At 40.2% G+C, this 15,205-nt stretch overlaps 2 long non-coding RNA genes across 3 annotated transcripts in view; both read left to right on the top strand.

The window, feature by feature from the left end:
• LOC135977643 (uncharacterized) overlaps positions 1 to 15,205 on the top strand; it is a 228,301-nt gene that overhangs the window by 107,150 nt on the left and 105,946 nt on the right. The gene's annotated exons all lie outside the window — the stretch shown is intronic.
• The window catches only part of LOC135977641 (uncharacterized), a 64,488-nt gene that overhangs the window by 13,170 nt on the left and 36,113 nt on the right, over positions 1 to 15,205 (top strand). Inside the window, exons 2-4 of one of the 2 annotated variants that reach the window (XR_010595075.1) lie at positions 6,194 to 6,316; positions 8,363 to 8,466; positions 11,306 to 13,715. This is a non-coding gene — a long non-coding RNA (uncharacterized LOC135977641). Of the gene's footprint in view, positions 1 to 6,193; positions 6,317 to 8,362; positions 8,467 to 11,305; positions 13,716 to 15,205 lie in introns of those variants that run through there. The other variant, XR_010595076.1, reaches the window with a different exon arrangement.

Here is a 15,205-nt window from a genome sequence, read left to right as displayed (position 1 = left end):
AAAATTGGGGGGCCAAGGCAGCCTGGTGCTGCAAGCAGAGGAATCTTTCTGCTGCCCCCTGCTGCTGCCTACACATACCAGAGGCAGCAGCTTAACTTCCTGTGTGGAGATATTGTCCGTAGCCTAGACTCTAACGGAAATAGGAAAGCCTTACTGGGAGGGAGAGTAATATGAGCAGGGATCCGGAGGGGGAAAGTGTTGTCAGTGGAAGCAGGATCCCAAAGGGAACAGAGCTGGAACCTGCAAAGGAGTGGGAGCAGGGGGAATGGTGATGATGATGATGATGAAGAAAGCAGGCAGCCCAGGGGTGGATGGGTAGGTAGATGTAGCAGTGGGGAGCTGGAGTTGGGGGAGGTGCAGATGAAGGGGGTGGGAAGTGGAGATGGATAGAGAAAAGCAGGGTCCCCAGGAATGGCATGGAACCAGAGGTGGGTGAAATGAGATGAAAATGGGAGATACACAGTGACCCTGATATGGGGGTGGGGGGTAAGAGAGATGGGAAGGGGGAAATGGAGGAGCCACACAGATTGTCCACCGGGGGGAGGGGGGAACAGAATGGAGAGCAGTGGTAGCCTGAGCACACTGTGCCCATGAGGGGAATGGAAGGACGGAAGGAGCCCATCATGGGCACAATGTGCCCAGGCTAGCAGAGCTATTGAGTGTCTGATCCACTAGGTTACTGTCTGCTGGAAAAGTGACTAATCTAAACTTAAAAATGCCAAATGCAATGGTAGACTGGCATGTTCATCCTGAGACTGAAAATGGAAGTAAATCAGCCCTCCGCTCTACTACGTTTACTCTCTGGGCACAGGTCTTGCCGCACGTCATATATTTTATAATCTTGTGTGGTTAGAAAACATAGGCACATATAGAAAGTGAAATGTTTCTAATACACTCGCAGATACCCAGGTATAGCTGTGTGTCTTTCTCTGTCTTTCATGCCCAAATAAGAGCTGTTTACTCGTGATCTGCTGCTCTAAAGAATATTGATGGCAATTGTTTTCCATAAAATCAGACTAATTCAACACAATAGAGAAAACAGATTTGATCATAATTATGTCTTGCACAGAATCAGCATATGCAATACTCAAGTGTGACTTGAATATTGTAGAGCACCAATTAATCAGAACACTCGTTAATCTTTGCTGAAATTGTTAGTACCTGGATGCATCTTGCCTCTATTCTCATAACTTTTGTCAGTGGTCACCATGTGCAGGTGAAATGGTAGGGAAGGAAGTTTTGGCCCTAATGGAATGAGTTTTACTCGCTTGTGTCAGAAAATATTTATATTCCTAGCTAAGCATGCATTCAAGCAAAGAGAGCTTTCTTATCTTTAGCCATAAATAACATTTATGAAATCAAGGTCATTGCTGCTCCTGGATTGTCAAGAATCAATATAGACTTCCAGTGCTTTTATTCTTGATCTAAGATTGGCAAGGAGGTTGCAAACACACTTCTAATGTGGACTTCATAATAGTCCTCTATGCCATTGGCACCTCAAGAGTAGACGAATGCACTCTTATTGACTGTAGTATGGGGCTAATTTCTAAAGTATCTGGTGCCACAGCTAGTGCTATGCCTGTCACTCCCTATTCCCAAAGTAGGAAGCTCACCACTCAGATGAGTTTGAATAGAATGTTGGTAAGTGTCTTGTCTAAGATCAAGGGCATCTAACTGTACCCGCAGTACCATCATCTTCCTATTACTCATACTTGTCCCAACAATAAGTGGACTTTAAAAAACAATACTTTCAGAAAGACGGACATGGAGCTATTTGAACCTCTTTGCATTTAGAATTGTGTGTACTCAAGCTATAAATCCAACGTACATAGAATCTCATGACACCAACATAATTAAAAGATCCTTTTCACCCTTAAAAACTTCTCTAGGGATTCCATGGTAATGTCACATTTAACTTTGCATCTCTTTACTGTATCAAAAACTTTAATTTATTTTTGCCATAAAATATTTTTTTTCTGGACTGGAAAATGTGGAAAGTCTGCATTTGTCTGTATCTTTAAATCGTTTGATAGTTAAATGTTTGTACCTGATTAAATTTCTAGTTAGGGGATGGAATATCAACAGTGAGACTAGACAAAGCAGATTAAGCATGGGAACTGTTCACATAAAACTTCAATTCACCTGGAATGTTAGGGGCATAGTATATCTCAAATTACAACTGTGCTGAAGGGCAAGGCTGAAATTGAAGATGTGATTTTAAAAATCCCCCTTCAAGTCTTTTATTACTTTCACAGCCATAAATTACTGTCAACTGTAATAGGTATGGTGGGTTCTCGGACACCTCCGGTTTCAGAGAGTGAAGAAGTTTCTAGACTTGAAATAAACTTTTGGATAGATTTTATGTCTCAAATTTAAAAATGTATCTAATAGATTTTTTAATCTAAGATACTTATATGGCTTTCATTATGATAATATTTGAGCACCTCACAATCTTCAGTGTATTTATCTTTGAGACACCTGTGAGGTACAGAAGTATTATCCCTGTTTTACAGATGGGGAACCATGGCATAGAGATTAAGGCTAGGTCTACGCTATCACTTAATTTCGGTATAACTTGCGTTGCTCAGGGGCGTGAATAAGCCACCCCTCCGACCAACATAAATTACATCAACCTAAGCACTGGTACGGACAGGGCTATGTCGGTGGTCGAGCTGCTACCACCTCTCTCGCAGGTGGATTTATTATGCTGTCGGCATAGAACATCTTCACGAGATGAGCTACAGCACTTCTAGTGTAGGCTAGCCCTTAGTTAAACTCCCACAGGAAATCTGTGCAGAGCAGGGACTTGAACCCAGGTTTCCCAAAGTCCTAGGCTAGAACCCTAACCGCTGGACCTACTTGGCATGTAGGTACTTATAATATGAGCACTCAGGGACCAATTTTTTTTAATTTTTTTTTAAGGTTTTGAGACAAATAGAAGTAAGGCAATTCAGTTAAGGCTGCTACTGGTATGATTTACTTGAAAAATTACAGATAACTTTGCATGTGGACTAAAATAACTCTCTCTTAGACACAGTATGCTAAACCATTGTGAAAAAGTACCAGGAGAATTTCTGCCATTCAGAACAGATTTCATTCTAACCCTATAAACACGTTCTCACTTATTATAGAAACTGTCAGCAATAAAGTCAATGCATCAAACACTAGGAGAATATAATATTTTAATTTTATTAAGACCCTTTGAAACTAGGGTACATGACGTATACACCATGACCATTTTACATAAGTAACATAGTAAAACAAAAATCATAAATGTTTTATTTTATTAATTTTATTACTTTTTTATTTTTATACTTACTAACATTTTTAGTACAGCTCATTGTGTGTTTCTGTGGTAGTCTGATAAAGTTATTAAAATACCTAGTTTAGAGATGTTCCTGATCATATAAAAAGTCTGAGACCCTGATCCTACAAGGAGCTCCATGTGGACCTAAGTCAACAAAGATATAATGGTCAATTATGACAACAAAAGTAATGTAAGCATGCAAGAATGAAGAAAAAATTACAAGATGCTATGATGAACATACAACTTTAGCTAGACATTTTCTGATGTAGATACTTAACTCTTGCATTAACCTAGCTTTTTGCATTAATTTACTGTTAGTAGTGGACATTGTCAGTTTAAGGTTAAATTTGGTACCTTGGTAATTTTGTTTTCTGTTAAAAGCGATAGAGACTGTGGAAACAATTTGAGGAAACAATTACCGGTACTTGCTTTGTGAGTGGTGGTGTTGAATAATGATTAAGTACGTTCATTTGTCCAGCCAACATACATCCAAACATAGACTTTTCCATGGTCTTTCCATAAGGGGATGATGTGACTGTGTTTTATCTTTGCCTTGAATACCTTCAAGTTCTACAAACCAAATATCTTGACCATGAAATTAAGCAGCTGTTTTAAAGGGTTCTTTTGCTTATAGTGGGGGCGTGTGTGTATGGTCAGTAAAATGAAAAGAAAGTTGTTGGTATTTTCTCAGCCGTATCATTTTATCTTTTAAAAAACAGTTACCTTGCAGAAATTACCACAATGCTTTTTATATTGACTTTTCCGATCAACACACTTAACAACAAAGATAATAGGTTGAGTTTCAGAAAAATTCAACAGTGGGGCTGGTATTTGGCTATCATTCAAGTATGTACAAGTAACATAGCATCTGTGAGCTTATGATCTCAGGGTTTCTTTTTGGAATTATCTTCTTCCCCACTAGCCCTAAAGAGAGATGGTCTGGATATATTGTTTGTCTAGAGCTTCCTGGTGCAGTTGTGACTTTGACTTCTTGTGCTGTAAAAAGCCCAGGCTAAAGCTATGATGATGGGATGACAAGACTAATGCCTGGTCTACACTAGAAAATTAGGTCAGTTTAACTATGTTGGTCAGGGACATGAAAAATCCATGCCTCTGAGTGGCATTAAGATGACCTAAATCCCCATGTAGACAGAGCTGAGTAAATGGAAGAATTCTTCCGTTGACCTAGCTACTTACTGCCTCTCAGGGACGTGCATTACCTACACCAATGGGAGAACCCTCTTGTCAGTGTAAGCGGTGTTTACAACTGAAGCATTGCAACTGTAGTGGTGCAGCTGTGCTGCTGTAGCATTTTAAGTGTTGAAAGCCCTAAGACATCTCTCTGCTCTGGGAGTCCAGTGATGTTTAGCAGTATATAAGCTTGGCCAACAAAGTTCCTGCCTGTCCACTCTGTCTTGCAGTGTTGTTCTTTCTTTTTTTGTAAGCAGGGTTATGTGAACAGCTGCTTCAGTAGTTCACTATATTAACTGATAATGGTACTAACGTTGACTAGTTCTTTTAAGACTGAACTATGTCACCAAGAAGGTTATGTGGCTTTGCTAAGGTCCCCAGCTAGACTTAGTACCAAGACTGACTGTGTGTAGGTCTTCCTTTATTTCATACTTCTGTGACAAATTTTCTTTCTTTTATTATTGTGGACTCGTATGACGAGTGTTGTATCAATAATAAAATTATGCAAAAGAAAACTGGGTTGTGTTACAATGTAATCTCAATTGTGAAACTAAAGGTAACTGTTTCGTACTGGGCATTAATTATTTTGAAGTTGCCTTATTTGAGCTTGTCCCAGTTGGGGGTGGGAGGAAAGAGCTTTGGTTTCATGTTTAATTAACACACATGGGAAAAGACTAACCTGTACCAGTATTGCTTGCACCGTTTCACTCAATAGGAAAATTATGCAGCATTTTTTTCCCTTTTTGTAGTTTTAACTCTTCCACTTCTCATCCCCTCGCCCTTCTTTATGTATTTGAATCTGCATTGGTTATTAATTCATAAATCTTCAGTCAGTTAAAATCAAGTAATTTTAGCTATTATTATTTATTATTGTTATTTATTAATTAATACTAATAATGTTTCCATGTTATAGTCTGACTGCACATGTTTCCTCCTGCGCAGGAGGCCGGTTATTATTTAGAAACTGATACCCATGCTGTTCAGTTTAGTGACGTAACCTAAACTCAGTCCTTTAGTTAGTATGAGTTTTAGAACAGAAATGTACTATTACAGTATTCAGGCAGGGCCAAATATTTTTAGCAACTTTATTTAACAAGTTCCTTGTACCAAAGTCGACTGGTCGCATATGAAGACTGCATGCTGTTGAGCACTCAGTTTACTACGATGCAGATGACCAGATGAACAGTTGTCATAAGTAGAGCTGGTTGGGAATTCTTCAACTAAACATTTCCATGTCAAAAGTTTTTCAATGTTTGGTGTTCTGTCCTTTTTGGGCACTTTCAAAGCAGAAGTTCCATCTTTTGGTTTGAAATACCTTTTGTTTTGAAATTTAATTTGTAGTGAAATTTAAATAATAATAAAAGTCAAACAAAACATTTCAAAAGTATTTAAATGAAATAATGTTTGAACGAACTGTGGGTTTTTTTTAGTTTCAGTTTAAAATTTTTCAAGATTTTGATCTTGTCCCAATTTGGAAAGGGAAAACATTTTGCAATATTAAAAAATTTCCCGGGATGGCAAAATCATTTCCCACACAACTTGAGTCACTGTATACCTGTAGATTCTGACTGGTTTTGTGCATACTTTGGAGGGGGAAAAACCTTCAGATATAATTTTTTAGTACTATAAGAAGTAACAATCAAGGGCCTCTTGTGTACAATTGTATGACTAAATGTATACTGTTTTCCCTTTTAGGTATCTAAAAGCAATTGGCACAGGATCTTGGCTTTGTACTCTTAACTATCTTAGAGGGTGTGTTTTACGACGTTGGGAAATAGCAATTTCAGCTGAGATCGGAGCTGTGACATTGATCTAAAGGTAGGTCATGCAGAATTCTGAAAGTTCCATTCTTCAGAAAATTTAAGGTTTAATCTTGATCTGGTTTAAATATTGTATGCTGGAATTCATTATGCAATAAAACAGGTATTTAACAGACATCTCAAGTTTCAGTGACTCTTTTGTCTTGAAATCAATTTTCTTTTTTCACTGGCCGACTTCTCTCTAAATCAAGGTTCGCTATATCTGAATTCAATGGGCACATTATGATGCACTCTTTGAGCACAAGGCCTTTTCTTCTATTTCACTGTACATAGAATCAGAATACGGCTCATTGCAACAAATATAAATAAAAAGGATACAGTGGTGGTTGTTAATCTCAGGTCCTCCTCATGCATTTTCTCCTCTTGTGATGATGTTGGGCCTCGGGTATCTGAATAAGTGTCACATCTTTATTATATATCTGGTATTCCTACTCCCTCCTTCTCAAAGAGAACTACTGCATCTTTCCTCCAGCTAGGAGGACAGGACAAGAACCTTTTACTGAAACTGTTGCCACAAACAAGTGATATCTTGGGATCAATCAGTGAGGTACACATTGCTGCTGCACTGTAGACCCCCAGAGCAAGTTTACCCCCAGAGCTGCCTTTGAAAAATCACATCTCTTATCAAATTATGTTGGGTACAATCTGTCAAATTTCAAGGTTCTAGTCTGATTTACTTATTGCTCTATTTGGAGTTGTTATATTTCATATCTCAATCTCTTAATTTGCAAATGCTGGTCTTTTTATCTTGGACTAACAATTAAAAGTGAAAGATGCAAAAATAAGAGACAGTATGGATCAGTGGAGGGAGACTAGGCCTGGGAGACAGAACCCCCTGAAATCTAATCTCAACTCTGATCTTAAATTACTGAGTGGCCTTAGGCAAGTCCTTTAATTTATCTGCCTCTCTTCGCCTATAGAATGTGGCTAATGCCTCAGGTGGGTGCTCTGAGAATTAATTTTGTCCAGCTCTTTAAAGATTAGAAGTCCCCCAATAAACCTTTTTATGCAGAAAAAATGAATTAATATCTAACATAGTGAAAACCAGAGCCCTTCACTTGAGACTGACTAAGCATATTTGAGATTTCCTTCTTTGGCTTTTTAGCTGCAGAGAATGAGTACCGGTAGTTAAGATTTTGCTAGCTAAAAACCACTACAGTTGTATAGCATTTACCATGATGGCACACGTTTTTCTAATTATCTTTACCTGTTTTTGCTGCTTCTTTAAATGGTGGTGATAAAAAAAAAAAAAAAATTTGCTCCAGGATATTTCCCTTGTTACTTTGAAAAAAAAAAAACTTCTGCAGAATGCAGTGCATATTTTCAGTTGGCGGACTATGGCAATATATACAAAAATCTATGTAAAGCTTGCAACAGAATATTTGAAGAGCTACCGTTCTGTCACATTTAGGGCTTGTCTACATGTGAGATTCATACCAGTATAAGTTAGGATGTGTATTTAAGCTGATATAGTTGTATTGGTGTAACCCCTGTATGTGCAATAGTTGCTTTTTTCGGTTTAGCTCTTGTTGCTTGGGTAGGGACTTAAGCTAAATTAAAAAAAAAAAAAAAAAAAAAAGCCACTCGTATACTGTAATAGGAAGTGTCTGGGGTGGTGGTTTTACCAATATTACTGCTAAAACTTTTCCAGGTAGACAAGGTCTTAGTGCTGAACTTCCAGTGTTTGCAGGGTCCTGAAAGGGGCAGGAAGTCCTCGTTTTCAAATTCAAGCATGCCTGTTACTGTCTATGTAGCTTTCTTTGTCCAAATGTTTTTAAATATAGACTTCCACTGTGGCTTGCATTCAAATCTGCTTCCCCCTCCCCACAGTGTTGTTAGTTAATTGAACAAACCCTGCTTGGAGCAACTGATAATAGGAAAATGGTTGTGCGAGGGTTCTTGTGGTTCCTGTAACACAATTCCTATGGATCTATCAGATTGTTAAAGTGACAGAGCTGTTATAGAAATGAAAAAAATTCAAATCAGTCTGTTATGCTGAAGAGAATTTCATTGTCGCTTTATAAATTTTATTTCCCCCTTTTAGTCCCTCTTCATTTTATAGTTCCCATGGTGACTCCTTATCTAAGCCAGAAAACCAGATAAACTGCTTCAGTGAGCCAGCTTGGGCACAGATCCAATATTTTGGAGGTATTTTTAATTTGTATTATTAATCTGACTCTTCTATAGTTGCCTCCCTTTTTTCAGGGGTACCTTTTGCATGAAAGGAATAAGCCCATATTTGAGTATTTGGAATAATTTAGTTGGTTGCAGATGTCTTTGTACTCTCAGTTGAGGAAAAAATAGGTCTTTTGAAAGTCCAGGGTCTGCACCCATGCACTACCTGATTGGGCTAGAAGCAATACATGACAGTTAGCTAGCAAACGGGAGCAGCAAATGGGAGTTTTGTGAAGGAGTGCTCCAGGTGAAAGAGGAGCAACTATGTGATCCTTGGAGTGAGTTTGTTGTCTTAGTTTTTTGTTATGTGCTTTCTTGCCATGTGCCTGCTTGATTGAATTTTATAGTGTGGTCTCTTTTGGGGGGCTGTGTGCTGAGCCTAGATTCCTGCTAGGCTAGGCTGAAAGCTTCCTAATGAGGCTCTAGTCTGCTATCCTTGGGGGCGGGGCTAAATCAGGGAGAACAGGGGTTTAAAAAACCAGCTTCTAAGCACCCAGAGGAGCTAGGAAACAGGGGAGTTTAGAGAAGGAGTGTGAGAGCCAGATAGACCTAACAAACATACTCTAAACTTAGGCCAGTGATGCCCCCCCCCCAAAACAAACCAACAAATCGTAGCACGAACAAACAAAAACCCCTGCAAGAGTAAAAATAACTCGGGCAGAAGTCCAGCAGCAGACTGGGGGCTATCCAGTTTGTTGTATTGAATGCAGCATTTATGATCGATTACCTGCCTGTGGGCACATGGCAAATATGTACATTTGGTGCAATCAGCTCATGAACCTCAGAGACTGAGTACAGGCCCTTGAGACCAGAGTAGCTAAGCTGGAGGAACTAAGGGAGACAGAGGTAGACAGATGAAACTTTCCGGGACACAGTTGAGGATGACAGTGTTGGGGAAGGAGAACATGAAGCTGTAGCGCAGGGAAATGATCGCATAGTTGGGACCCTCCTTCCAGATGTCATGATATCCTCTTGCACTGAGGATACCCATCTAGGGGAAGGAACCCCAGTTATTAGGAAGAGACAGTTAATAATCATGGGGGATTAAATTATTAGAAATATTAGATAGTTGGGTTTGTGATGATGGAGAGAGCCACACGGTGAATTGTCTGTTGGGTGCAGACCTCTTGAGACATCTATATAGACATATGGGCAATGCTGGAGAGAAGCCAGTGGTTGTGGTACATGTAGGCACCGATAATAGGGAAAGGTAGGAAAGAGGTGCTGGAGGCCAAATTTAATCTGCTAGGTAAGAAATTAAAGTCCAGGACCTCTATTGTAGCGTTTTCTGCAATGCTCCCAGTTCCATCTGCAGGACCAGTTAGACACACAAACAACTGCAGAGTCTCAATGTGTGGATAAGACAGGTATTCGGAGGAGGGATTTAAGTTTGTCAGGAACTGGGGAACCTTTTGGGAAAGGAGGTGCCTATACAGGAAGGGTTGGCTCCACCTAAACCAAAATGGAATCAGGTTGCTGGCATGTAAAATTAAAAAGTTTGTAGAGCACTTTTTAAACTAAGGGCTGGGGGAAAGCAGGAGTGGAGGAGCACACTGTTGGGACAAAGACATCCCTTAAGGGAGGATTTATTAAAGGGAATACTCTAGAAAAGAGGAGAGGATAGAAACTGATAAAGTACAGATGGGAAATGAAGCGAAACAGTCAAATGAAAGAATCTCCTTCAGTTACATCACATGAAGGCAGACAACTCAATATTGACAAACTTTATAATTGCTTATTCACAAATGCTAGAAGTCTAAATACTAAGATGGGTGAACTTGAGTGCCTGGTTGTGAATGAGAATATTGATATAATAGGCATCACAGAAACTTGGTGAAATGATGATACTCAATGGGACATGGTGATTCCAGGGTACAAAATATGTGGGAATGACAGAATAGATCATACTCAGGGGGGAGTGGCATTACCTGTGAAAGAAATCATAGAGTCAAACGTAGCAAAAATCTTAAATTAATCAAACTAGATCATTGAATCTCTGTGGATAGAAATTCCATGCTTAAATAATTAGAATATAGCGGAAGGAATATACTACTGACCACCTGACAGGTATGGTGATTGTAAAATGCTCAGGGAGATTAGACAAAAACAGAAACCCCAACATTAATGTGGGATTTCAACTATCCCCATATTGATTGGATATATGTCACTTGAGGAAGGGATGCAAGATAGAGGGACACGAAATAAAATTTCCAGACATCGTTCATTACTGCTTCTTAGAGCAGTCGCTCCTGGAACCCACAAGGGGAGAGTCCTAAGTGCAGCACAGGAGCTGATCCAAGAGGTGACTGTAGCTGAACTGCTTATTAAAAGCGACCATCACATAATTAAATTCCCCCTTGTAGGGGCAAAATACTAATGAAACCCACCACAATAGCATTTAACTTCAGAAAGGCAAACTACACAAAAATGATGATGCTAATTGAACATAAAAGGAACAGTCACAAGAATGAATTGCCTTCAAGCTAAATGTATATCCCAAATTAAAAAAAAAAAAGCCACCATGGCTAACCAACAAAGTAAAAGAGGCAGTTAAAGGCAAAAAGACGTCCTTTAAAAATTGGAAGTCAAATTGTACTGAGGAAAGTAGAAAGGAGCATAAACTCTGGCAAATCAAGTATACCGCTACCCCGATATAACGCGACCCGATATAACATGAATTCAGATAGAACGTGGTAAAGCAGTGCTCTGGGGGGGGGCGGGACTGCGCACTCTGGCAGATCAAAGCAAGTTTGATATAGCGCGGTTTCACCTATAATGCTGTAAGATTTTTTTTTTTTTTTTGGCTCCCGAGGACATCCATCAAAAGCAGAAAGCCTGCCAGACAATTAGTGGGGATCACTGGATGAAGAAGCGCTAAAAGAGCGCTCAAGGAAGACAAGACCACTGTGGAAAAGCTAAACAAATTCTATTAATCCGTTTTCACTGCAGAGGATGTGAGGGAGATTCTCACACCTGAACCATTTTAAAGTGACAGATCTGAGGAACTGTCCCAGATTGAGGTGTCAGTAGAGGAGGTTTTGAAACAGCTTGATATATTAAACTGTAATAAGTCACCAGGACCAGATGGTATTCTGCCAAGAATTGTGAATGAATTCAAATATGAAATTGCAGATCTACTAACTGTGGTATGTAACCTATCCCTAAAATCAACCCCTTGTACCCGAGGACTCTCGGAGGATAACTAATGTAAGCCCAATTTTTAAAAACTACTGCAGAGTGATGTGGCAATTACAAGCTGATAAGCCTAACTTCAATACCAGGCAGTTTGATAGTCTGTTGTTCACTATAGTTTCAACAATAGATGAACACTCTATGTTGGGGAAGAGTCAACATGGCTTTTGTAAAGGGAAATCCATACCTCCCCAATCTATTAGAATTCTTCCAGGGTGTCAACAAGCTTGTGGACAAGGGGATCCCATTGATATAGTGCACTTGGACTTTCAAAGAGCCTTTGACAGGGTCCTTCACCAAAGGCTCTTAAGCAAAGTAAACAGTTGTGGGATAAGAGGGAAGGTCCTTTCCTGGCTCAGTAACTGGTTAAAAGATAGGAAACAAAGGGTAGGAATAAATGGTCAGCTCTCATAGTGGAGAGAGGTAAATAGCAGGGTCTCCCAAGGATCTGTCCTGGGACCAATGCCATTTAACAGTCTCATAAATGATCTGGAAAGGGGGGTAAACAGTGAGGTGGCAAAGTTTGCAGATGATACAAAATTATTCAAGACAGTTAAGTCTAAAGCTGCCTGAGAAGAGTTACAAAGGGATCTCGCAAAACTGGGAGACTAGGCAACAAAAGGGCAGATGAAATTCATTGTTGATAATTCAAAGTAATGAACATTGGAAAACATAATCCGAGCTATACATACAAAATGATGGTTCTAAATTAGCTGTTACCACTCAAGAAAGAGATCTTGGACTCAGTAAGGATAGTTCTCTGAAAACATCTGCTCAAACTACAGCAGCAGTCAAAAAAGCCAATAGAATGTTAGGAACCATTAGGAAAGGAATAGATAAGACAGAAAATATCACAGTGCCACTATATAAATCCATGGTACGCCCACGCCTTAAATATTGTGTTCGTTTCTGGTTGCCATATCTCAAAAAATATATATTAGAATTGAAACAGGTATAGAGAAGGGCAACAAAAATAAATAGGGGTATGGAACAGCTTCCCGATGTGGGGGGGGGGAGAGACTGTGACTGTTAAGCTTAGAAAAGAGACAACTAAGGAGAATATGACAGAGGTCTATCAAATGTTGACTGGTGTGGAGAAAATTTAATAAGGAAGTGTTATTTACCCTTTCACACAACAAAAGAACCAGGGGTCACCCAGTGACATTAATAGGGAGCACGTTTAAAACAAACAAGGAAATACTTCTTCACACAACGCACAGCCAACCTGTGGAACTCATTGCCAAGGCTTTTGTGAATGCTAAAGGTATACCGGGGCTTGTTTAAAAAAAGAATTAGATATGTTCATGGAATATAGATCCATAAATGGCTATTAGCCAGGAAGGTCTGGGAATGTAACCTCTTGCCCTTAGATATCCCTAAGCCTCCAACTGCCAGAAGCTGGGACTGGACAACAGGGGATGGATCACTTGAAAGTTGCCCTGTTTTGTTCATTCTCTCTGAAGACTTTGGCACTAGCAACTGTTGGAAGACAGGATACTGGGCTAGGCGGACCATTGGTCTGACCCAGTATGGCCGTTCTTAGTTCTGTTGTGCTTTTTCCCCCTCCCCTCTCTCCCTGAGTCAGTGCAGTGACCTATTTAACTAGACTAACCTTTGGGAAGACTACTCATTTAAGCCAAAATGCTTCATATTGGCATCCTACAGGGAATGTACAAAATAAGTATTTTCCCAGTCCCATTCTAAATGTTAAGCGTTGGCATACGAAGCGCAGTTAAACTTCCTTAATGGGAATTGAAGACATTCACGCAGTGGGGTGGGATCATTAATCAAGGACCTTTTGTCTAGTTAAAACTATCTGAGTGTTTTGTTAGTATGTCTTCAGGTTTTCAGAGAACTGAAACTTAGAAGTGACTTTGTAATGGTTTTGGGTGCACAGAATCTTTTTGGGGAGGTGGGGTAGTTGTAGAATCATACTACAGTACACTGAGTCTCTGTGGCTTTTATTGTCTTGTACAGTTACTGTTCAAACTTATTACACAATTAAGAAATTTATTGGGTCTTCCTTTCCTTAGAGTGGCGGACAGCAAGTGTGTTTTAGAGGTGACATGTTTGGGATGGAGGAGTACTAGTCTCATGCTGCAACCAACTTAGCTTCTTAATGACACTTGCTACTTCTATTGGTAGAAATGTAGCTAGAAGTTTGAAGTTCCTTTAACTGGTGTCTGTAGTGAGGGTAGAGATGATTGGCATCTGGCTAAAAGGTCACAATAACCCAGGCTCAACTTCTTAATGTGTGTGACACTGTAAAAAGTTTTCAATGTTCTTGCAGCACGAATTGTTCTTTGTAAGATGTGACAAGGTGTTCACATGTATCAACACTAGAAAATTTCACCTGTTCGCTGTCGTTCTCCTTTTGCTCCCTTTGGGAGATAAAACAGCTGCTAAATGTTTTTACATTAAGTTCAATATTGAAATTCTATCTTCTGGCTTTGATGGAGGAGAAAAGCTAAACTATACAAACAAATTAAATTTATTGGATTGTTGTGAGCACAGTGACACAACTGTTAGCAGTAAGTGCAAGATAACTTCTAGATTTTTAGTTAATGTGACCTGGAACCTTCTGAAAAAAACAAAAATGGCCTTTTGTTATGACTGTTGCAGCTTCTAACTATGTTTAGAATGCAGGAGGGCTACAGAAGAGAGAAAGCAACTGAGAGTATGTCTACATTTTTAACTTGGTGCAGATTTTGTTTATCCATGTTAAGTGATTCGCAACAACTGTTGCACAATTAATTTCTACACCCTGCATTGTTATCCTGCAATCAAGTTAAATTACTCTTGGGGGAATTCTGCACCACTGCACATGCAGAATTTGCACAGAAATTAATGTTCACGCAGAATTCCCTTCCTCCCTCCCCCGAAATGGGCTGCAGAGCTGCTGGCAGCCACTAGGGGCAGCGGGACCCTTCAGAGTCCAGCTCGCAAATTGAAGACGCTGCTGGGGGAAGGTAGAGGGAGCTGGAGGGTTCCTGGCAGCTGCAATTCCTGGCCTGCCCTGAAGGAAGAAAAGCAGCATGCAGGAAACTCCACGCAAGCCCGGGACCTAGTATCAGGCTGTTTCTCCCTCTTGATCCCTGGACTCTGTGGGAGAGGGATGCAAGTGTCTGGGTGCCCCATGTCTGGGTTCTGGGGGGGGAGCGGTGTAGGTGTCTGGGCTGGGGGGGAGCCCGCAGATGGGCTCTGGGGGAGGAGGGGTGTGGGTGTCTAGGCTGGGGGGGCCTGCAACTGGGCTCTGGGGGAGAAGGGGTATGGCTGGGTTCTGGGGTGGGTGGAGGTGCAGGTGTCTGGGCTGGGGGGGCACAGCTGGGCTCTGGGGGGGGGAACAGGGGGCAGAGAAATAGGTACTGGGTTGTCATAGGGGTTTCTTTAACTCTCTACTCCTGGGGGAGGTTTTGTGTGCGTCTGTATTGTTACAGACCTACTTGCTGACAGGTATTTTGAAATAAATTACCAAAATAATTGAAACTGGCATGATTATATAGTGTTGTTTTGACAAATA

The sequence above is a fragment of the Chrysemys picta genome, unplaced genomic scaffold (genome assembly GCF_011386835.1).
Source record: "Chrysemys picta bellii isolate R12L10 unplaced genomic scaffold, ASM1138683v2 scaf5, whole genome shotgun sequence".
Taxonomy (NCBI): Eukaryota; Metazoa; Chordata; order Testudines; family Emydidae; genus Chrysemys; species Chrysemys picta.
The sequence above is the reverse complement of the archived record's forward strand: the minus strand, read 5'-3'. Positions and strand labels throughout refer to the sequence as shown.